Source organism: Ranitomeya variabilis, chromosome 5, assembly GCF_051348905.1.
Source record: "Ranitomeya variabilis isolate aRanVar5 chromosome 5, aRanVar5.hap1, whole genome shotgun sequence".
NCBI lineage: Eukaryota > Metazoa > Chordata > Amphibia > Anura > Dendrobatidae > Ranitomeya > Ranitomeya variabilis.
This window is the reverse complement of record NC_135236.1, coordinates 399,589,673-399,613,250: the sequence shown is the minus strand read 5'-3', so window position 1 is coordinate 399,613,250 and position 23,578 is coordinate 399,589,673.

Here is a 23,578-nt window from a genome sequence, read left to right as displayed (position 1 = left end):
TGGGCAATCCCTTCGTTATGTCATTCTCAATTAAGCAGATAAAAGGCCTGGAGTTGATTTGAGGTGTGGTGCTTGCATTTGGAAGGTTTTGCTGTGAAGTAAACATGCGGTCAAAGGAGCTCTCCATGCAGGTGAAGCAAGCCATCCTTAAGCTGTGAAAACAGAAAAAACCCATCCGAGAAATAGCTACAATATTAGGATTGGCAAAATCTACAGTTTGGTACATCCTGAGAAAGAAAGAAAGCACTGGTGAACTTATCAATGCAAAAAGACCTGGGTGCCCACGGAAGACAACAGTGGTGAAAGATCGCAGAATAATCTCCATGGTGAAGAGAAACCCCTTCACAACAGCCAACCAAGTGAACAACACTCTCAAGGAGGTAGGCGTATCAATTGTTATGATCCGGTGACCTTGGAGCCGCATGAGACTTTCTCAGGAGAAGGTGGAACCTGTACTGACCGCAAACCCTAAACTGACACCGCAACTAGGAGTAGCCGTGGGGTGTACCTAACACATCCTAGACACCTCGACACAGCCGGAGGACTAAATACCCCTATAGATGGAAATGGGAATTCTATCTTGCCTCAGAGCAGAACCCCAAAGGATAGGCAGCCCCCCACAAATATTGACTGTGAGTATAAGAGGAAAGACAAACGCAGGCAGAAATCAGGAATTAGCAAAAGAGGCCATGCTAGCTAAATAGGAAAGGATAGGACATAATTCTAAGCGGTCAGTATTTAAACCCTAAAAATATCCACAGCAGATAATACCAAAATTCCACAATCTAACTAAAGTCATGGAATGTATCTCTGCATCTCCTGAGAATCCAACTGGACTGAAAATATCCAAACACAGTCTAAGCTGGACAAGAAAAAGCAATGAATAGCACTGAATTGAAAAGCACACCGCATGTGTGCAGAAGAAACAAAACCAGACACTTATCTTGGCTGATTTGGCAGCAGGGCAGGAGGAACCAGACAGAGATGAATAACCTCCAAGAACAATGGACAACTGGCAAGGGCTAATGAATCCTGCACACCTAAATACCCCAGTCAGAGCTGCAATCAGCAGGAACACCTGCCCAGGATTGCAACCCAGGGACAACGGCATTACCACCAGCAACCACCGGGGGGAACCCAAGAGCAGAATTCACAACATCAATATCCAAATCTACCATAAAGAGAAGACTGCATGAAAGTAAATACAGAGGGTTCACTGCACGGTGCAAGCCACTCATAAGCATCAAGAATAAAAAGGCTAGACTGGACTTTGCTGAAAAACATCTAAAAAAAGCCAGCACAGTTCTGGAAGAACATTCTTTGGACAGATGAAACCAAGATCAACCTCTACCAGAATGATGGAAAGAGAAAAGTGTGGTGAAGGCGTGGTACAGCTCATGATCCAAAGCATACCACATCATCTGTAAAACACGGCGGAGGCAGTGTGATGGCTTGGGCATGCATGGCTGCCAGTGGCACTGGGTCACTAGTGTTTATTTAGGACTGAAGCAGCTGAATGAATTCTGAGGTATTCAGAGACATACTGTATGCTCAGATCCAGCCAAATGCAGCAAAACTGATTGGTCATCGTTTCATACTACAGATGGACAATGACTCAAAACATAAAGCCAAAGCAACCCAGGAGTTAATTAAAGGAAAGAAGTGGAATATTCTTGAATGGCCAAGTCAGTCACCTGATGTCAACCCAATTGAGCATGCTTTTCTCTTGTTAAAGACTAAACTTCAGACAGAAAGGCTCACAAACAAACATCAACTGAAAACCACCGCAGTGAAGACCTGGCAGAGCATCAAAAAGGAGGAAACACAGCGTCTGGTGATGTCCATGAGTTCAAGACTTCAGGCAGTCATTGCCCACAAAGGGTTTTCAACCAAGTACTTAAAATGAACATTTTATTTTAAATTATTGAATCTGTCCAATTACTTTTGGTCCCTTTAAAAACAGGGTGGCACATGTTAAGGAGCTGAAACTCCTAAACTCTTCATCCAATTATAATGTGGATACCCTCAAATGAAAGCTGAAAGTCTGAACTTCAACTGCATCTGAATTGTTTTGTTTAAAATTCATTGTGGTAATGTCTATAACCAAAATTAGAAAAATGTTGTCTCTGTCCAAATATACACTCACTGGCCACTTTATTAGGTACACCTGTCCAACTTCTTGTTAACACTTAATTTCTAATCAGCCAATCACATGGCGGCAACTCAGTGCATTTAGGCATGTAGACATGGTCAAGACAATCTCCTGCAGTTCAAACCGAGCATCAGTATGGGGAAGAAAGGTGATTTGAGTGCCTTTGAACGTGGCATGGTTGTTGGTGCCAGAAGGGCTGGTCTGAGTATTTCAGAAACTGCTGATCTACTGGGATTTTCACGCACAACCATCTCTAGGGTTTACAGAGAATGGTCCGAAAAAGAAAAAAAATCCAGTGAGCGGCAGTTCTGTGGGCGGAAATGCCTTGTTGATGCCAGAGGTCAGTGGAGAATGGGCAGACTGGTTCGAGCTGATAGAAAGGCAACAGTGACTCAAATCGCCACCCGTTACAACCAAGGTAGGCCTAAGAGCATCTCTGAACGCACAGTGCGTCGAACTTTGAGGCAGATGGGCTACAGCAGCAGAAGACCACACCGGGTACCACTCCTTTCAGCTAAGAACAGGAAACTGAGGCTACAATTTGTACAAGCTCATCGAAATTGGACAGTAGAAGATTGGAAAAACGTTGCTTGGTCTGATGAGTCTCGATTTCTGCTGCGACATTCGGATGGTAGGGTCAGAATTTGGCGTAAACAACATGAAAGCATGGATCCATCCTGCCTTGTATGGAGCATCTTTGGGATGTGCAGCCGACAAATCTGCGGCAACTGTGTGATGCCATCATGTCAATATGGACCAAAATCTCTGAGGAATGCTTCCAGCACCTTGTTGAATCTATGCCACGAAGAATTGAGGCAGTTCTGAAGGCAAAAGGCGGTCCAACCCGTTACTAGCATGGTGTACCTAATAAAGTGGCCGGTGAGTGTATATGGACCTAACTGTAGATCTCAAAACCTTCATGTTTCAGTAAATGGGGGGGAATTACTAAGTGTCCACCGACTGTGTTCTAGAGAAATAATTTTTTTATGACTAATTAATGTTTCACACTGTAAAAATGGCATTCAGAACTTTACAATCGTAGGCCATACTCATTGCCCTGTGGCTGAAGCATTTTGTAATATCTGTGATCTGAAGACAGAGAAATGCTGAAGGGAAAGAGATCACGGTAACAGTGATCTAAATACTGAGATGTGTACAGAGGAATACTGGGAGGACATAGATTGTAGTTCTTTATCAACTTCAGATGCATTTTAAAATGTTTATGTAATGCTGGTAATTAAAAAAGGTACTCTAGTGTTGACAGGGCACAGTGCCATACTATGACTATCTATTTGCTCTTCCTGTATAACCCTGTAATTTTTTAATAATTGATATTTATTTGTACTCTTCATTGGGAGGGGGGGAGACACAAGAAACGATAGGTGAACTCTGCTGAGACCACAAACATCCCTTTGCATACAATAACGTTGCTGCTGTTTAACGGAACATGTTCACACTGGTGATCTAGTGGTGGTGTCTGAAGAGATGTGGAGGATGTGTGGTATCCCACTAAGAAGCCATTTCTATGGGATACCATATATATTGTGCATTTTCATATAAATGCTCGCCATTTTTATGTGGACTGGGCATTTTACATACATTGTGATACCTGCTGACAGGCAGCACAAAAAGGGTTAATGTTCTCCTCACAGGCTTGATCAGGAGACCAAGCTCAATTTTAATATGCATAATGTATCAGGCCTCCATCGAATTTTGTGGGTTGTGTCTTAGCCTACTTATTCACACAATTTTTCTGGTCCCCAAAAAAAAAATACAGGCAAGATATTTGAGAGTGGCCTGTCTCCGTCAGACTCCTCATCTATCTGTGAGCTACAAATTGTGGCATTTGAGTCCTCCATTGAACTGTTTTTCCTGTCTCGTAAGTTACTGCCACCAGTTTGATGAAAAGATTTTTTTTTACCTACAGGCCAGATATTTTTAACTGTGGGTTTCCCACACATAGAAAACATATAAGTTAGCTCCAAATTCAGGACGTGCATGGACATGGAGCGTGGACATGACGGTGTTGGTGCATGCAGAGGCTGAGGCTGTGGGCAAGCTGAAATTGGGCCACAACAAACACCCACATCTTCTAGCTCGACCTTCCTGTCCCAATTACTAGGGGAATGCATCAGCACACCACGTATTGATCCCAGAGCAGTGTCAAAAGTTTGTTGGTTGGATAGTGGATAATGCTTCCAGTCACTTTGCCACCACTGGTCACTTTGCCACCACCACCACCAGCACCCTATCTACCACACAGTCAAGTCTGAGTAGCCATGAGTCTGCACCACATATTCCTCACCCTGATCCTCCTTCCTCCCACCATGCCGATTGCCTATAACCAACTGATCTCACACTTGGACACTCCCAAGAGCTGATCATTTTACCATTTATAGATTCAGGCCTCTCACACGATACACTTGAAGCGGGGCAAGATGATATCGCATGTAGTGCTGCCCAAATATTGATGAGACAATTTCAAGAAAGTCAGGAGGAGGACCAGGGTGCAGAAGTGGAAGACGAGGTGGTGGATGATATTATCATTATTATTAGTCATTTTTATAGTGCCATTTATTCCATGGTGCTTTACATGTAAAAAAAAGGTGCATACATAGACAAGTACACTAAACATGAGCAATACAAGGCACACGTAAGTACAGAAGGAGAGAAGACCCTTCCAACGAGGGCTAAGAGTCTACATGGGAAGGGTGTGGATACACTAGGACAGGGTAGATCTGGTTGTGCTGTTCAGTAGACTGAGGATCACTGCAGGTTGCAGGCTTGTCAGAAGAGGTTGTTCTTCAGGTTCATTTTGAATGTTTCTGAGGTAGGCGGTAGTCTGATGTGCTGGGTTAAAGAGTTACAGAGTATGGGTGAAGCACAGGAGAAGTCTTGTATGTGGTTGGGGGAAGAGGAGATAAGAGGGGAGTAGAGAAGATGTTGAGAGGATCGAAGGTTGCGTGTAGGTAAGTCCAGGGAGACCAAGTCACAGATTTATGGAGAAGACAGGTTGTGGATGGCTTTGTATGGCATAGTTTTAGGGTTTAGAGAGGAGAGACTGGGGAATAATGGGGAGGCAGGTGGATTAGTTGGGCAGCAGAGTTTAGGATAGATTGGAGTGGCACAAGAGTACTAGAGGGGAGGTCAGGGAGTAGATGGTTGCAATAGTCGAGGCGGGAGATGATGAGGGCATGCAAAATCATTTTTGCAGTTTCTGGGTTAACAAATGTAAGGATCTGGGAAATGTTTTTGAGTGTGAGTCGGCAGGAGGAGGCAAGAGCATTAATATGTGGCTTGAAAGAGAGAGAAGAGTCGAGGATCACCCCGAGGCACCGATCATGCGTAACTGGGGAAAGTGATCAGCCATTAACATTGATGGATAGTTCTGGTGGAGGGGTACAGTGAGATGGTTGAAAGATGATGAATTCTGTTTTGTCCATGTTCACTTTTAGAAAGTGAGCAGAAAAGAAGGATGAAATAGCGGACAGACATTGTGTGATTTTGGTCATTAAGGAGGTGATGTCAGGTTGAGATAGGTAGATCTGCGTGTCTTCGGTGTAGAGATGACATTGCAAACTGTGGGATTCTATGAGCTGTCCCAGGCCAAAGGTGTAGATGGAGAAAAGTAGGGTTCCTAGAACTGAGCCTTGGGGAACACTGAAAGACAGGGGGTGAGGTGAGAAGGTGGTGTGGGAGAGGGAGACACTGAATGTACCAGTAACACCAACACGACAGAAGTTTCCAGTACAACTGTTAGGTCTTCCTGAGTCTGGTTGTTTTTTAAAGACTCTGTTGATAACCCCAAACAGGCCATTTTCACCACTGGCCATGCCAGTATCAGCAGGGGTAGCTAAAATACCAACCTGTCCAAAACCAGCCTGATCAGGCACATGGCAGCAAAGCACCCGACTTTGTGGGCCGAACACCAGGCTCCAGGAACAGTGTCTGCAGGTGATAGCACTGTTTCTTCCGCTGTTGTGCGTGCAAGAAAATCCCCTGTCCATGGTGCATGTGAAGATGCCTCCTGCCCTGCATCTGTCGTTGCACACAAACCCAACTAGCACATTAACAAGCACATCCACATCCTTGTCCCAGCGCAACGTTCAGTTGTCCATACCCCAGTCCTTGGAATGCAAGAGGAAATATCCAGCCAACGTGTCTGGACTCTGAACATTTTTTATTACCTTTTTGTGCATTACTGCCCTTTTCCAAGATGGCGTCTTTGGTCTCATGTGCAGTGTGTTCCTGCTATAAAACTCCACCCCAGCCTTCAGTCTGTGCTACAGTATTCTGCCTTGCATCCAGCTCCTGACCTCTGGTGACTCCCTGGCTATATACCTGCTCCTGTGAACCTGTGGGGTTATCCTGCTACTCTGCTCTGAGTTCCTGCTCCATACACCAGTTCCAATAATCCTCCTTCATCTGCTGCTCGTGTTTGCTTCCATCCGCATTTGCTGGACATGTAAGCTGTTTCTGCTCTGCAAGAGCCTGAGACTATTACCCAGACCTCCCTGGTTGAGCTAAGATATTATTTGAACTGCCTTATAAGCATATCTATCTGTGTTGTGGACTAAGCAAGGACTTATTCGTGTCAAGTATCCTCAAGAATAATTGTGCTTCATAGACTTTCTGCATGATTGCATTTTCCTCTGAAGGTTCCTATAGACTGCTGAGCTGCATTTGATATTTGCACCAAGTGTTGTGGACTTGAGTTTCTGTCTGCACCTGTTTGAATCACCGTGTGATAACATAGACTTTATCACTTATAAAACTGTGTCCTGTAGTTGTCTTGGTCCACGCAAAGAGTCTCCTGAGTTATCCCCTATAATTATTACACAACTCGGCAAAGACCCTAATTATTAACAAAAGTTACAAAAATTACCTACATTCCAGAGAATTAAAACTGTGTTTTTTACTCACACTGATCACATACAAGTTTGCTTCAAATTCAGCCATTTGTAGTGAGCGTGGAAAATATTGTAGTAGTCATTTTAAAATGGGCAAGGTGCGTGGCAAGGGACTGGGAAGTGGATGTGATGCTGATGGTGCATGCAGAGGCTGAGGCTGTAGGCGAGCTGAAAGTGGACCGCCACACCCACATCTTCTCGCTCGACCTTCCTATCCCAATTACTAGGGGACCGCAGCACACTACTATTAAAACCAGAGCAGTGTCAAAAGGTTGTTGAACAAATAGAGGAGAAAATCCAGCTTCCAAAAATATCAAAATTTATTGAAGATAAAATCCAAGATCCAAAAACATGGTTCACAGGAGAAGAAATGGCAGCATGCTACATGTTTCGAACAATAAGTTCTTTTTCAAAGCTGCTCACCATGCACCAGGATGAGGTTTAAATAACAGCTGTGACACATCACAGTGAATCAATCTACCACCTGATGCAACAGTGATTATATACAATAAAAACGCAAAAATACCACAAAAAACAAAGCACAAAAAATATATATATAAAGTGCACATATAAAAAACATACAATATACTTAAACAATGTAAATCTCTCAGTAATGAAACATAATTTCCTTGCGAGCATTTAAACCCATGGGATAGCAAGTGTTAAGGCAGAACATCCAATAAGCTTCACGCGTCATTAGCCGTCTTTTCAGATCTCCTCCTCTAGGTGTCATTCCAAGCTTCTCAATACCAACAACTCGAAGGAATGCAGTGTTTCTTTGATGACTGGTGATAAAATGCTTAGAGGCATAAGACACAGAGCGATTATTATTAGTGAGAACAACAATATCAGTGATATGTTCTGAAATACGCGTCTTTAGCATGCGAGTGGTGCAGCCTATGTAGCTTAATTTACATTTAATGCATGTTATCATATAAACTACATTCTTACTATTGCAATTAATAAATTGCTGGATTTTATGTTCTTGTTTATCACTGCTATCAAAAAACGAATGCGTGACAGCAGAATGGGCACATGTGCGACATTTGGAAGCGCCACAATGAAAAAAACCTTTATGATGTAGCCATGTGTGGGAGACTTTACTAGATTTAAATAGGCTGGGTGAGAGAATTTCAGACAAAGTAGTAGCCTTTTTTGCAACCACCTGACAGCCAGAAGACAGAATTTCGGAAAGAATCTCATCCTCAAATAAAATGGGAATGTTTTTCAAAATGAGAGACTTTATATCGTTGTATTGAGGACTATATTTGATAGAGCAAAAATTTTTTTGATTTTGATATAATTTATTCTCCTTATTTTTTGGTAACAGCATATCGCTGCGCTTTTTTTGTTGTACCATGTTTTTAGCCCTATCAAGAGACCACTTGGAATAGCCTCTTTTGTCTAATTTTTTACAACATAGGTCAGTCTCTTGCATTAGGATACTAGTATCATTACAGTTTCTGGTTATTCTGGTGAGCTCACCCACTGGTATGGACTTTATTGTATGTCCAGGATGGCTACTGGACGCATGTAAGATGCTATTACCAGATAGTGGTTTGTGAAATGTAGAGGTGGTAATAACACGGCCCACAGTGCTGCGCAGTGTCAAGTCCAAAAAAGAAATCACATGTGGATTATGACTGCATGTAAAACGAAGATTAAAGTCATTAGAATTAAGATGGGTGAGGAGCTCTGGTATGGCAGATACATCGCCACTCCATATAATGAGTAAATCGTCGATGTATCTACCATACCAGAATATGTCCATAAGGAATGGGTTGCAGTCCGAATAAAAAAACAACTCCTCCCAATATGACATAACCAAGTTTGCAACGGATGGTGAATGTTTACCTCCCATGGAAACTCCTTTGCATTGGAGAAAAAACTGCTGATCAAAGGAAAAATAATTATGAGTCATTAAGAAAAAGATAACCTGTATAATATAATTGCACAAATCGCTGGTATAATTACTGTACTTATGCAGATGAAATTCAAGTGCTTGAATAACAATATTTTGTGGAATACAGGTGTACAATGAGATGACATCACAACTTATCCATTGAAATCCATCACGCCATACAGTATTGGAGAGCTGATGTAAAACATCTCTTGAGTCTCTCAGGAAACCTGGAACTCTCACAACCAGTGGCTGTAACAGGGAGTCCACCCATTGACTTAGGTGTTCTGTTAAAGAGCCCATCCCTGATAGTATAGGGCGCATAGGTGGAGGTGTAATACCTTTGTGTACCTTAGGTAAACCATATATTGTAGGTATAGTGGGGCAATCAACCTTTAGGTACTCGATATGTGTTCTAGTTAGAACACCCAAAGCTGCACCATCATCAATCAAGCTGAACAGTTCCTTTTTATAAACCGATGTAGGATCTGAAGGCAGTTTTCTATACGTTGTACTGTCATTCAAAAGAATATTCATTTGATCTTTATAAGTCAATGTGTCCATGACAACAATCAGGCCACCTTTGTCTGCCTTCTTTATAGTGATCTCATCCATCTTTTTAATTTCTTGGAGAGCCTTACGCTGTTTCCAATTTAAATTGCCTTTATATGTTTTTTGTTGGACATATGTGTCTAAAGATCTCAAATCTCGTTCAATGACAGCTTGAAATCTGTCCATACAGTCCACTCTTGATTGAATGGGGTAAAATGATGGATTTTTTGTGGTAAATTGGTCAGCTTGATTTACATCTCGAATTAGAGATGCATTGGAACCACTCAGGTCATTCAGATTTCTCAAAAGGCATTGTTCATTAAACATGAGGTCACAAAATTCATTCCTGACAACAGAGGTATCCACAACGGCAGTTGATTCCTGTTTAAAAAAATGTCTTTTAACTGTCAAATTGCGAATAAATCTGTTGATATCCATCAGTGTATGAAATAAATCAAACCGTTGATCCGGTGCATATTTGAGTCCCAAAGACAACACTTGCAATTGTTCAACTGAGAGATCACAACTAGAAATATTTAAAATGTTAGAAAAATCACCTGAAAAAGATGTTACTTTCTGTTGCGGGTAGCCATGCGAGAGTTTCCTGCGATGTTTGCGGCCCCCGCGCCTCTTGCGTTTTTTGAATTAAATCTTCTTGGTCTACGGTAGTAAGTATTGGTATTGTCCATACTTTGATTGATATTCTCATTACCACCAATTTCAATCGACCCATTATCCATAGAATCCATGTCTGAGGAGCTGAAAGAAACTCGACGCTCAGATATATCAGAGGAGTTAGTACGTTTCAGGATTGGGCGAGGGCTTTTATGTGCTCTTTGCCATCTGCCCCATTCATATACCTGATTTGTTTGATAATCTCTTAAGTCACGTTGGAATTTATTTTTCTTGCGACTCATGATTAAATCTTCTGATTTCGATAGAGATATTTTAATATTTTTTAGTTCCTCATTATATTTGATAGTGTCTTTATTTACCAGGCTAGTTTTAATGTCATTAATTTCTGACTGGATATTGTTCAGCTTAGTGTCCTCATATTTCATAATTAATTGCATTAGTTGAATAGAGCAATTACTTAGGATCATGTTCCATTCTTGCACAAACTGCTGTGAATATGTGGTGGTGGGAATTTTCTTGATGCGCAATCCTCTAGGGATCATTTCTTTTTGCACATAATTGTCCAATGTAGTAAAATCCCACCACACTTTCATTTCATTTATCATCAGTTTTTCAAGCTTACTAACGTCTGTGCTGAAAAGGTCTGACCAGACCCATCAATTGTGGAAGATAGATCCATTGAGAACAACTGAGCCGCTTTGCGAGCTCTTTCTGGACTTTCATTCATTTTATAGAGATATTTCCAAGAAACCCACAAACAAAAAAAGAAAAAAGAAAAAGATGTATGCCTTAGAGCACAAAAATGTTAAACAACGCAGACACTTGTTTATGCAGGCTCATGGTGTGCACGGTTTCAAAAACTGGACTATACACCTGCATAAACAAGTGTCTGCGTTGTTTAACATTTTTGTGCTCTAAGGCATACATCTTTTTCTTTTTTCTTTTTTTGTTTGTGGGTTTCTTGGAAATATCTCTATAAAATGAATGAAAGTCCAGAAAGAGCTCGCAAAGCGGCTCAGTTGTTCTCAATGGATCTATCTTCCACAATTGATGGGTCTGAGTCAGACCTTTTCAGCACAGACGTTAGTAAGCTTGAAAAACTGATGCTAAATGAAATGAAAGTGTGGTGGGATTTTACTACATTGGACAATTATGTGCAAAAAGAAATGATCCCTAGAGGATTGCGCATCAAGAAAATTCCCACCACCACATATTCACAGCAGTTTGTGCAAGAATGGAACATGATCCTAAGTAATTGCTCTATTCAACTAATGCAATTAATTATGAAATATGAGGACACTAAGCTGAACAATATCCAGTCAGAAATTAATGACATTAAAACTAGCCTGGTAAATAAAGACACTATCAAATATAATGAGGAACTAAAAAATATTAAAATATCTCTATCGAAATCAGAAGATTTAATCATGAGTCGCAAGAAAAATAAATTCCAACGTGACTTAAGAGATTATCAAACAAATCAGGTATATGAATGGGGCAGATGGCAAAAAGCACATAAAAGCCCTCGCCCAATCCTGAAACGTACTAACTCCTCTGATATATCTGAGCGTCGGGTTTCTTTCAGCTCCTCAGACATGGATTCTATGGATAATGGGTCGATTGAAATTGGTGGTAATGAGAATATCAATCAAAGTATGGACAATACCAATACTTACTACCGTAGACCAAGAAGATTTAATTCAAAAAACGCAAGAGGCGCGGGGGCCGCAAACATCGCAGGAAACTCTCGCATGGCTACCCGCAACAGAAAGTAACATCTTTTTCAGGTGATTTTTCTAACATTTTAAATATTTCTAGTTGTGATCTCTCAGTTGAACAATTGCACGTGTTGTCTTTGGGACGCAAATATGCACCGGATCAACGGTTTGATTTATTTCATACACTGATGGATATCAACAGATTTATTCGCAATTTGACAGTTAAAAGACATTTTTTTAAACAGGAATCAACTGCCGTTGTGGATACCTCTGTTGTCAGGAATGAATTTTGTGACCTCATGTTTAATGAACAATGCCTTTTGAGAAATCTGAATGACCTGAGTGGTTCCAATGCATCTCTAATTCGAGATGTAAATCAAGCTGACCAATTTACCACAAAAAATCCATCATTTTACCCCATTCAATCAAGAGTGGACTGTACGGACAGATTTCAAGCTGTCATTGAACGAGATTTGAGATCTTTAGACACATATGTCCAACAAAAAACATATAAAGGCAATTTAAATTGGAAACAGCGTAAGGCTCTCCAAGAAATTAAAAAGATGGATGAGATCACTATAAAGAAGGCAGACAAAGGTGGCCTGATTGTTGTCATGGACACATTGACTTATAAAGATCAAATGAATATTCTTTTGAATGACAGTACAACGTATAGAAAACTGCCTTCAGATCCTACATCGGTTTATAAAAAGGAACTGTTCAGCTTGATTGATGATGGTGCAGCTTTGGGTGTTCTAACTAGAACACATATCGAGTACCTAAAGGTTGATTGCCCCACTATACCTACAATATATGGTTTACCTAAGGTACACAAAGGTATTACACCTCCACCTATGCGCCCTATACTATCAGGGATGGGCTCTTTAACAGAACACCTAAGTCAATGGGTGGACTCCCTGTTACAGCCACTGGTTGTGAGAGTTCCAGGTTTCCTGAGAGACTCAAGAGATGTTTTACATCAGCTCTCCAATACTGTATGGCGTGATGGATTTCAATGGATAAGTTGTGATGTCATCTCATTGTACACCTGTATTCCACAAAATATTGTTATTCAAGCACTTGAATTTCATCTGCATAAGTACAGTAATTATACCAGCGATTTGTGCAATTATATTATACAGGTTATCTTTTTCTTAATGACTCATAATTATTTTTCCTTTGATCAGCAGTTTTTTCTCCAATGCAAAGGAGTTTCCATGGGAGGTAAACATTCACCATCCGTTGCAAACTTGGTTATGTCATATTGGGAGGAGTTGTTTTTTTATTCGGACTGCAACCCATTCCTTATGGACATATTCTGGTATGGTAGATACATCGACGATTTACTCATTATATGGAGTGGCGATGTATCTGCCATACCAGAGCTCCTCACTCATCTTATTTCTAATGACTTTAATCTTCGTTTTACATGCAGTCATAATCCACATGTGATTTCTTTTTTGGACTTGACACTGCGCAGCACTGTGGGCCGTGTTATTACCACCTCTACATTTCACAAACCACTATCTGGTAATAGCATCTTACATGCGTCCAGTAGCCATCCTGGACATACAATAAAGTCCATACCAGTGGGTGAGCTCACCAGAATAACCAGAAACTGTAATGATACTAGTATCCTAATGCAAGAGACTGACCTATGTTGTAAAAAATTAGACAAAAGAGGCTATTCCAAGTGGTCTCTTGATAGGGCTAAAAACATAGTACAACAAAAAAAGCGCAGCGATATGCTGTTACCAAAAAATAAGGAGAATAAATTATATCAAAATCAAAAAAATTTTTGCTCTATCAAATATAGTCCTCAATACAACGATATAAAGTCTCTCATTTTGAAAAACATTCCCATTTTATTTGAGGATGAGATTCTTTCCGAAATTCTGTCTTCTGGCTGTCAGGTGGTTGCAAAAAAGGCTACTACTTTGTCTGACATTCTCTCACCCAGCCTATTTAAATCTAGTAAAGTCTCCCACACATGGCTACATCATAAAGGTTTTTTTCATTGTGGCGCTTCCAAATGTCGCACATGTGCCCATTCTGCTGTCACGCATTCGTTTTTTGATAGCAGTGATAAACAAGAACATAAAAACCAGCAATTTATTAATTGCAATAGTAAGAATGTAGTTTATATGATAACATGCATTAAATGTAAATTAAGCTACATAGGCTGCACCACTCGCATGCTAAAGACGCGTATTTCAGAACATATCACTGATATTGTTGTTCTCACTAATAATAATCGCTCTGTGTCTTATGCCTCTAAGCATTTTATCACCAGTCATCAAAGAAACACTGCATTCCTTCGAGTTGTTGGTATTGAGAAGCTTGGAATGACACCTAGAGGAGGAGATCTGAAAAGACGGCTAATGACGCGTGAAGCTTATTGGATGTTCTGCCTTAACACTTGCTATCCCATGGGTTTAAATGCTCGCAAGGAAATTATGTTTCATTACTGAGAGATTTACATTGTTTAAGTATATTGTATGTTTTTTATATGTGCACTTTATATATATATTTTTTGTGCTTTGTTTTTTGTGATATTTTTGCGTTTTTATTGTATATAATCACTGTTGCATCAGGTGGTAGATTGATTCACTGTGATGTGTCACAGCTGTTATTTAAACCTCATCCTGGTGCATGGTGAGCAGCTTTGAAAAATAACTTATTGTTCGAAACATGTAGCATGCTGCCATTTCTTCTCCTGTGAACCATGTTTTTGGATCTTGGATTTTATCTTCAATAAATTTTGATATTTTTGGAAGCTGGATTTTCTCCTCTATTTGTTCCATTGCCTCACGTGAAGACTGCACGTTATCCGGGCTTCCCCACAACAAATGCCTAGTAGGTGAGCTGGTTTTGTCACATTTTTTTTTTCTCAAAAGGTTGTTGGTTGTATAGCTGATAACGCTTCCAGTCACTTTGCCACCACCACCACATCTTTCACACGGTCAAGTCTGAGTAGCCGTTAGTTTGGACTGCATATTACTCACCCTGATCCTCCTTCCTCCCACCATGCTGAGTGCCTGGAGACAACTGATCCCATACTTGGACATTCCGAAGAGCTGTTCACTTTTCCATTTATAGATTCAGGACTCTTGCCCGGTCAACTTGAAGCGGTGCAAGATGAGATCGCATGTAGCAATGCCCAAATATTTGAGAAACCGCAGTCACACAAAGGTGATGATGGGAAAGTGTCACAAGAGGTGGATGATGATGAGACACAATTGCCAGAAAGTCAGGAGGAGGACCAGGGTGTGGATGTTGAAGACGAGGTGTTGGATGATATAGTAACTGACCCAACCTGGCATGAGGACATGCAGAGCAAGGACAGCAGCACACTTGGGGAAGGAGGCATAGCACGCCAGCAGGCAGGAAGAAGCAGTGTGGTGGCCATAGACAGAAGGCGTGCATACGTTCCCCGTAACACCAACATGACTGAAGTTGCCATTCCAACTGTTAGGTTTTCCCGAGTCTGGTTGTTTTTTAAAGACTCTGCCGATAACCCCAAACAGGCCATTTGCACCACCTGTCATGCCCACATCAGCAGGGGTAGCAAAACTACCAGCCTGACCACCACCAGCATGATCAGGCACATGGCATCAAATCACCCGACTTTGTGGGCCGAACCCCAGCCTCCAGGAACAGTATCTGCTGGTGACACCACTGCTTCTTCCACTGTTGTGCATGCAAGCCAATCCCGTCCAAGGTGCATGCGAAAATGCCTCATGCCCTGCACCTGTCATTGCCCACAGTCTACTAGCACCATCATGAAGCACGTCCACGTCCTTGTCCCAGCGCAGACTTCAGCAGTCAATACCCCAGTCATTGGAACGCAGGCCACAGTACTAAATTCACACATTTCTCATCTGCTTGCACTCCAATGTTGCCTTTTAGGCTCATGAAGACGGAAGCTTTCTGCAAGTATATTTCGGCATCTGTCCAAAAGTACTCTGTCCCCAGCTGCTACTATTTCTCCCGGTGTGCTGCCACGGCATTACACAAGCACGTGTCCCACTACATTACCTGGGCCCTCAACCATGCTGTTACGGGGAAAGTCCACCTAACCACAAACACGTGGACAAGTGCTTGTGGGCAGGGATGGTACATATCGCTGACGGCACACTGGGTTAACATAATGGAAGCCAGGACACAGTCGGACATTGTGATGGAGCATGTTCTTCCGACACCGAGGATTGCGGGCCCTACATCAATCACGCTTGCCACCAGTGTACAGCTCCAGCACCTCCTCCTCCTCTTCAGCCTCCATCTCTAAAATGAACCCATCAGTCACAAGCTGGAAGCACTGCAGCACTGCCTCAGCCAAGCGGCAACAGGCTGTGCTGATGCTAATCTGCTTAGGTGACAAACCGCACAATGCTGAAGAGTTCTGGACAGCTCTGAAAGAGCAGGCAGATCTCTGGCTGACACCGCTGAACCTACAGCCAGGAATGGTCATGTGCGACAATGGCTGGGACCTGTTGGTGGCTCTGCTTTGAGGCGAGGCAAGCTCACACACGTGCCATGCCTGGCCCATGTGCTTAACCTCGTTGTTCAACGGTTTCTCAAAAGCGACCCGGAGCTGCCAGATCTGCTTGTGAAAGTACGCCACCCTGCATGCCCATTTTAGAAAGTCAGCTACAGCTTCAGCTGCCCTTGTGCTTCAGGCACCCTTGCCGTGCTTCTGCAGCGTTTGCAGCTTATGGCTCACAGACTGGTGTGTGATGTCCCCACGCATTGGAACTCTACACTGCACATGTTGGAAAGGATTTGTGAGCAGAAGAAGGCAATTGTTGACTACCAGCATCAACAAGGCTGTCTGTGTTCAGTTCAGACTTTACACATAAGATCTCAGGAGTGGACATGGATGTCAAACATATGTGCCATCCTCCCAAACTTTGAGGAATCCACCAAGATGGTGAGCGGTGATGATGCCATAATTAGCATCACCATCCCACTTCTCTGTGTTCTAATAATACAAATCATTATTTATATAGCACCAACATAATTACAGTTTAACATTTTCAAACACAACAGTCCTAGGTACCAACGTTAACAATAATACAATAATTAAAGCAAAAGAAAATGACCCTGCTCGTGAGAGCTTACAATCTATAATGAGGCGGGGGAGCTAAAAAGTACAAGGGTTTATTTACAATGATGTGTTTAAAATGATAGTGCAGAGGTTAGTCGAAAGTCGTGGATGGCCTGAGGACAAGGTGGAGGAGAAAATGGTCAGTCATCCTCTTGGTGAGGACATGGAAGTCTTACCTATTAGCAGTCTGGCACGCATTGGTTGAGTTTATGTTACTTTGCCATTCCCGTGACCCTCGCGTTCTCCAAATTTGGGCTGACAGGCAATACTGTTTGGTGACACATCTAGACCCACGCTAATAGTAGAACCTGATATCTCTTATTCCAGAGGCAGACAGGTGCAGTACCAGAGGGCCCTTCTTGAGGAATTATTGAAACATTCCCATCTCAAAATGCTGGCAGCAGAGGACACAGTTTGTTGGACAACCAAGGACTACAGGTGAGAAAGACACAACTCCAATACAGCAGAGGCAATGGAACACTGGGAAAGTTATGAGAGAGTTTTCCCAGACCCTCCCATTGCCCTGGCCCTGAGGCGCGGGGTACTCTCGCAAGGAGTGCAAAGTTTGGGAAGAAGAAGGAGTACCTTACTGACCAGACCAACGTCCTCCGTCATTCCTCTGTGCATTATAATTGATTATCCAAGCTGGACATGTAGCATGAACTGTCTCTCTCTACTGCGCACGTGCGCTGTACTCATGGTCACGGAGTGCACAGCGCCTCATTCTCTGGGGGTCTCTTGGCACACAGTGCCTTGCTCTCTGGCAGTACTGCTTTTAGCAGTGAGAGCTGATGGGAAAAGTCCTTCGCGGTGCCAGTGCTCTAACAACGGAGCATGCTACTCAGCCTCTTACGCGCTGCTTGTCCCTGCCAAAATCTTTGCTGCTGTGCTTGCTTTCTCTTAAGTTGGCGCCCTGTCTCTAGGTCACCAGGTCTGTCTGCTGCAGCCCATCGCAGCTCCGGAACTTCAGGTGCATAGTGCACTGCCCCCTTGATACTCACACGCTGACAGCGGGGGGCTCACTCCTGCTTTGCGTCTTTTTTCCCTCAGCTTCTGGCCAGGTTCCCTGTTTAAACACGCCCCCTCTTCCTGAGTAATGGGGCCTGTCCGTTCCCCTTTTCCTTCCCCCGGGAAACAGGTGATGCACTCTTGACAGTTCTGGATTCGGGGCAGCACAGGGACCTGCAGCCCGGTATTCCTGAGTCCGTACATATCTGGCCAATCAGTTCTTTAATGCAAGCATCATAGAAGGCATGCTCTAATTTTCTAGAGCAAATTATACATTACATCCAGAACATTTTCACTTTGAAGGACTTTGTGGCTCACATCAATCCACAAGATGATACTAGTTTCATTCTTCAAAATTTCGGTGTTAAATCATTGCTACACAGATAGGTTGTATGTTCTGACTTCTGTAACATCATTTGGGTGATAATTAATCATACCTATTTGCTTCATAATATATTTATTATCTTCTTCAAGGATTCGGAATATAATGTTGTAAAAGTGAAAGCAAGTGTGTGGTAACTCATTTGTGAAAGTAATTGTAATCTTTACTGTTTCTCCATTGCGCGTGCGGCTAACCACCTCATTGATCTTATTTAGTTTCTCTGGCAAGAAAATAACAGCTCCATCAATACCATGTGCTTTTCCTATTAATCATGCTGGTAAAGTAGAGGTGAGATTAGGGATCTAAATAACATTTGTGGACTGTAGTCAACATGCCACTGTGACAAGACCCACTGGGGTCTTGCTATCAACTTGACATAGTTTGTGCACAGCTGAACAGAGTTGAGAGAAAAAACAGATTCTGATTCAATAACATGTTGGATGGATTGTCTAGTGAAAACACCCATATCATAGAAGTCACATCTACGACCACCACGCTCTCCAATTGACACATCTTGAAATCCAGCCAAAATGTCAAATGTCTCTAGCTTCTTTTCTAGAAACTGCAGTGGCTCCTTTTTGATGTCCTCATCCAACAAGTTAAGTATTAGTAGGCGATGGATTGTCAGAATCTGGCCCAGGAACACCAGGCTTCGGTAGTTGGGAGTCCTGGCCCCGTGATCTTCCATGTGCTCTTGTTCTGGCTCCTCCAGTCATGATTTAATCTAGAAGATTTCACCTTCATAATCCAGAGACAGAGTACAACACTGCCCAAGCATTCACCCTCTGTTCCTCAGACTTTTTATCTGTGCAGTAACTGCCTCTAGGCAGAAGATGATGATGGTGGTAGTAGTTGGTGCATTTAAGACACAGTCATGAAGCAGCCATAACAATTTGAAACAAAAGTATTTTTACACTGTCACACTGTTCAATAGGTGGCCTGTATTTTTGTTTTTTTTACAGCAAAATATTGTTTAGAACTAGGGTAACTCACAGCAGATCAATGGAGGCCTCAAATGCCACAATTTGAAGCAGCAGATACATGAGGTGTGTTACGGAGATACCACACTGTAAAATATATGGCCTGTGTTTTTATTTTTTCCCCCAAAATAGTGTATAGAAATAGGGTAACAGACAGCAAAAAAAGGTAAATGGAAGTTTCAAATGAAACAATTTGTAGCAAATACAGTGGAATGTAGGCCTGAAATGCCACAATTTGTAGCCCCCAGATAGATCAGGCATCTGACGGCGATACCAGACTGTTCAATATGTGGTCTGTATTTTTTTTCCCAAAAATAGTGTAAGGACCTAGGGCAACAGACAGCAAATACAGTGGAATTTAGGCCTGAAATGCCAAAATGTGTAGCCCCCAGATAGATCATGCGTTTGACGGAGATACCACACTCTTCAATATGTGGCCTGTGTTTTTTTATTTATAACCCCAAAATAGTCTATAGAACTAGTATAAGAAACAGCAAAAAAGGTGAATGTAGGCCTGAAATGCCACAATTTGTAGCCTCCAGATAGATCAGGCGTCTGATGGTGATACCAGACTGTTCAATATGTGGCCTTTTTTTCCCCAAAAAACAGTGTATAGAAATAGGGTAACAGACAGCAAAAAAAATGAAAATGGAAGCCTCAAAAGAAACAAATTGTAGCCCACAGATACATGAGGTGTGTCACGGAGATACCACACTGTAAAATATGTGGCCTGTAATTTTTAATTTTTTTACCCCAAAATAGTCTATAGAACTAGTGTATGACACAGAAAAAAAGGTGAATGTAGGTCTGAAATGCCCAAATTTGTAGCCCACAGATAGATCAGGCGTCTGACAGAAAACCACAATGCTCAATATGTGGCCTGTATTTTTGTAAATACTGTATAGAACGATCAGACTGGACGGCAATGAAGATTCAAGCCATTCTAACCTTAGTGAGTGAACAGAGGCTGCCAGTCAAAGCTTTTGCATCTGACAACTCCTATATCACCAGTGGCCTCGCTAAGTGAATATGGTGGCGCCTGGCGACAGAAGCAAAAGTCGCAGGAGCAGGCTATGATGGAAATGTGGCAACACTGTATGATGGGCAACAGCCCTATATACACATTGTTATGCCCCATAGACCCTAAACACAGTCTAAACACAGTACTATGTCCCATATACATTGTATTATACCACATCATCCTATATGATGAAGGCCCATAACCCCAATGCACAATATAATGGCTCATAGCCCCTAATACATAGTCAATTAGATGTCAATTGGCTCTATATATACAGTACAATATTATGCCTCATATACGCTGTATTATGCCCTGTAGCCCCTACACCCAGAATAATGGCCCCATAGTTCCATATTATATTATTTATTATTATAGTGCCATTTATTCCATGATGCTTTACATGTGAGGAGGGGTATACATAATAAAAACAAGTACAGTAATCTTAAACAATACAAGTCACAATGGTACAGGAGGAGAGAGGACCCTGCCCGCGAGGGCTCACAATTTAGAAGGAATGGGTGAGAATACAGTAGGCAATTGTAGAGCTGATCATGCAGTGGTTTAGTCGACTGGTGGTTACTGCAGGTTGTAGGCTTGTCGGAAGAGGTAGGTCTTCAGGTTCTTTTTGAAAGTTCCCACGGTAGGCGAGAGTCTGATATATTGTGGTAGAGAGTTCCAGAGTAGGGGTGATGCGCGGGAAAAATCTTGTATGCGATTGTGGGAAGAGGAGATAAGAGGGGAGTAGAGAAGGAGATCTTGTGAGGATCGGAGGTTGTGTATAGGTAAGTACCGGGTGATGAGATCACAGATGTATGGAGGAGACAGGTTGTGGATGGCTTTGTAAGCTATGGTTAGGGTTTTGAACTGGAGCCTTTGGCTGGCGTCACACTAGCGTGTTTTACAGACGTATGAGAGGCACAGAAAATACGGATTGCACACGGTACAATGATTCTCTATGGCCCAGCTCCTATCTGCCGTATTTTACGTATCCGTATTATACGGTCTTGTACGGCCATAGAAAATCGCAGCATGCTGCGTTTGTCAGCGTATTGCGCAAAAAATATGCCAATGAAAGTCTATGGGGCCGAGAAAAATACGGATTACACACGGACCAGCAGTGTGACTTGCGAGAAATACGCCAGACATCTCCAGGTGCCAGGAAATGTGCCAAGCCCTCAATCAGGAAGCTCAGACATGCTAATTAGCTGAAAAAGCCAGACAGACATCCCGGAAGTCTGGCGCTCGCCTCCACGGAGTTGCAATCAGCATGGCAAGCATCATCAATGTTGATCAGCTCCTCATCCTGGTCCAAGAAAGGCATGAAATCTGGGACCAGCGGGATCCAAATTATTCAAACCGGGCCAGGAAAGAGGCAGCTTGAAGGACCATCTGTGGGATCCTATTCCCAGATTATTCCCAATGGCCACGTGCGGAGCAGACACAACTTTGTAAGTACACTCATGTTGCGACATTAATTAACCTTGAAAAATGCTTTACCTACATGATTTCATTTATATATTTTTTGGCTTAGTCAGGTTTTTATTTTTTTATTTTTGTCCAAAAACAAAGATGCTGAACATGAGAAAGGGTTTACATACATACATAATCTAGATGTTGTGTTGGGTCCTATTTTTGTAAACGCCAGACTGGTACAGAGGGGAGTGTACCCTGTCCTTGTGTTGTTTTATTTTATTGTGTATAATGTGTTTGTGGTTTTAACCCCTTAACGACCGCCGATACGCCTTTTAACGGCGGCCGCTAAGGGTACTTAATCCACAGCGCCGTTAATTAACGGCGCTGTGGAAAAAGTGAATAGCGCCCCCCAGAGTCGGATTTTCTCTGGGGTCTCGGTTGCCGAGGGTAGCCGAGACCCCAGAGAACATGATTCGGGGGGTTTTTACCGACCCCCGAGTTGCGATCGCCGGTAATTAACCGTTTACCGGCGGTCGCAACAAAAAAAAAAAAACGCGATTTGCCGTTTAATTTCTCTGTCCTCCGATGTGATCGCACATCGGAGGACAGAGAAATGTGGTCCCCGATGGCCCCCAATAGCCCCCAATACTTACCTACCTCCCCCGGTGCTCCTCGTGTCTCCCCATGGGCGCCGCCATCTTTTTTCCGGGAAAAAATGGCGGGCGCACGCGCAGTGCGCCCGCCGCCCGGCACCCGGATGTTCTTTGGGGTCTCGGCTGCCGGGGGTAGCCGAGACCCCAAAGAACATGATCGGGGTCGGTTTGCACCGACCCCTGCTTTGCGATCGCCGGTAATTAACAGTTTACCGGCGACCGCAAAAAAAAAAAAAAAAAAAAAAAAGCGATCAGTTATTTCTCTGTCCTCTGATGTGATCGCACATCAGAGGACAGAGAAATAGGGGGATTCGGGGACCCTATCATACTCACCCGGGGTCCCTGGGTCCTCTTCTGTCTTCTCCTGCCAGCCGGCTTTTTCATCATGGCAGGCGCATGCGCAGTGCGCCCGCCATCTGCTGCCATCTGCCGGCCGGCAGGAGAAGACAAGTTGGGGCTAAAATTAGGGTTAGGGTTAGGGTTAGGGTTAGAGTTAGGGTTAGGGTTAGGGTTAGGGTTAGAGTTAGGGTTAGGGTTAGGGTTAGGGTTAGAGTTAGGGTTAGGGTTAGGGTTAGGGTTAGAGTTAGGGTTAGGGTTAGAGTTAGGGTTAGGGTTAGGGTTAGAGTTAGGGTTAGGGTTAGAGTTAGGGTTAGGGTTGGGGCTAAATTTAGGGTTAGGGCTAGGGTTAGGGTTAAGCTACTTTCACACTAGCGTTTTTTGGCTTCCGTCGCAATGCGTCGTTGGAGAAAAAACGCATCCTGCAAAAGTGCTTGCAGGATGCGTTTTTTCTCCATTGGCTTGCATTAGCGACGCATTGCGACGGATTGCCACATGTCGCATCCGTCGTGCGACGGATGCGTCGTGCTTCGGCGGACCGTCGACACAAAAAAAACTACATGTAACTTTTTTGTGCGACGTGTCCGCCATTTCCGACCGCGCATGCGTGGCCGGAACTCCGCCCCCGCCTCCCCGCACCTCACAATGGGGCAGCGGATGCGTTGAAAAAACAGCATCCGCTGCACCCGTTGTGCGGCGCTTACAACGCTAGCGTCGGTACGTCGGCCCGACACACTGCGATGGGCCGAGTACGACGCTAGTGTGAAAGTAGCCTTAGGCTTCTTTCACACTTGCGTCGGTACGGGGCGG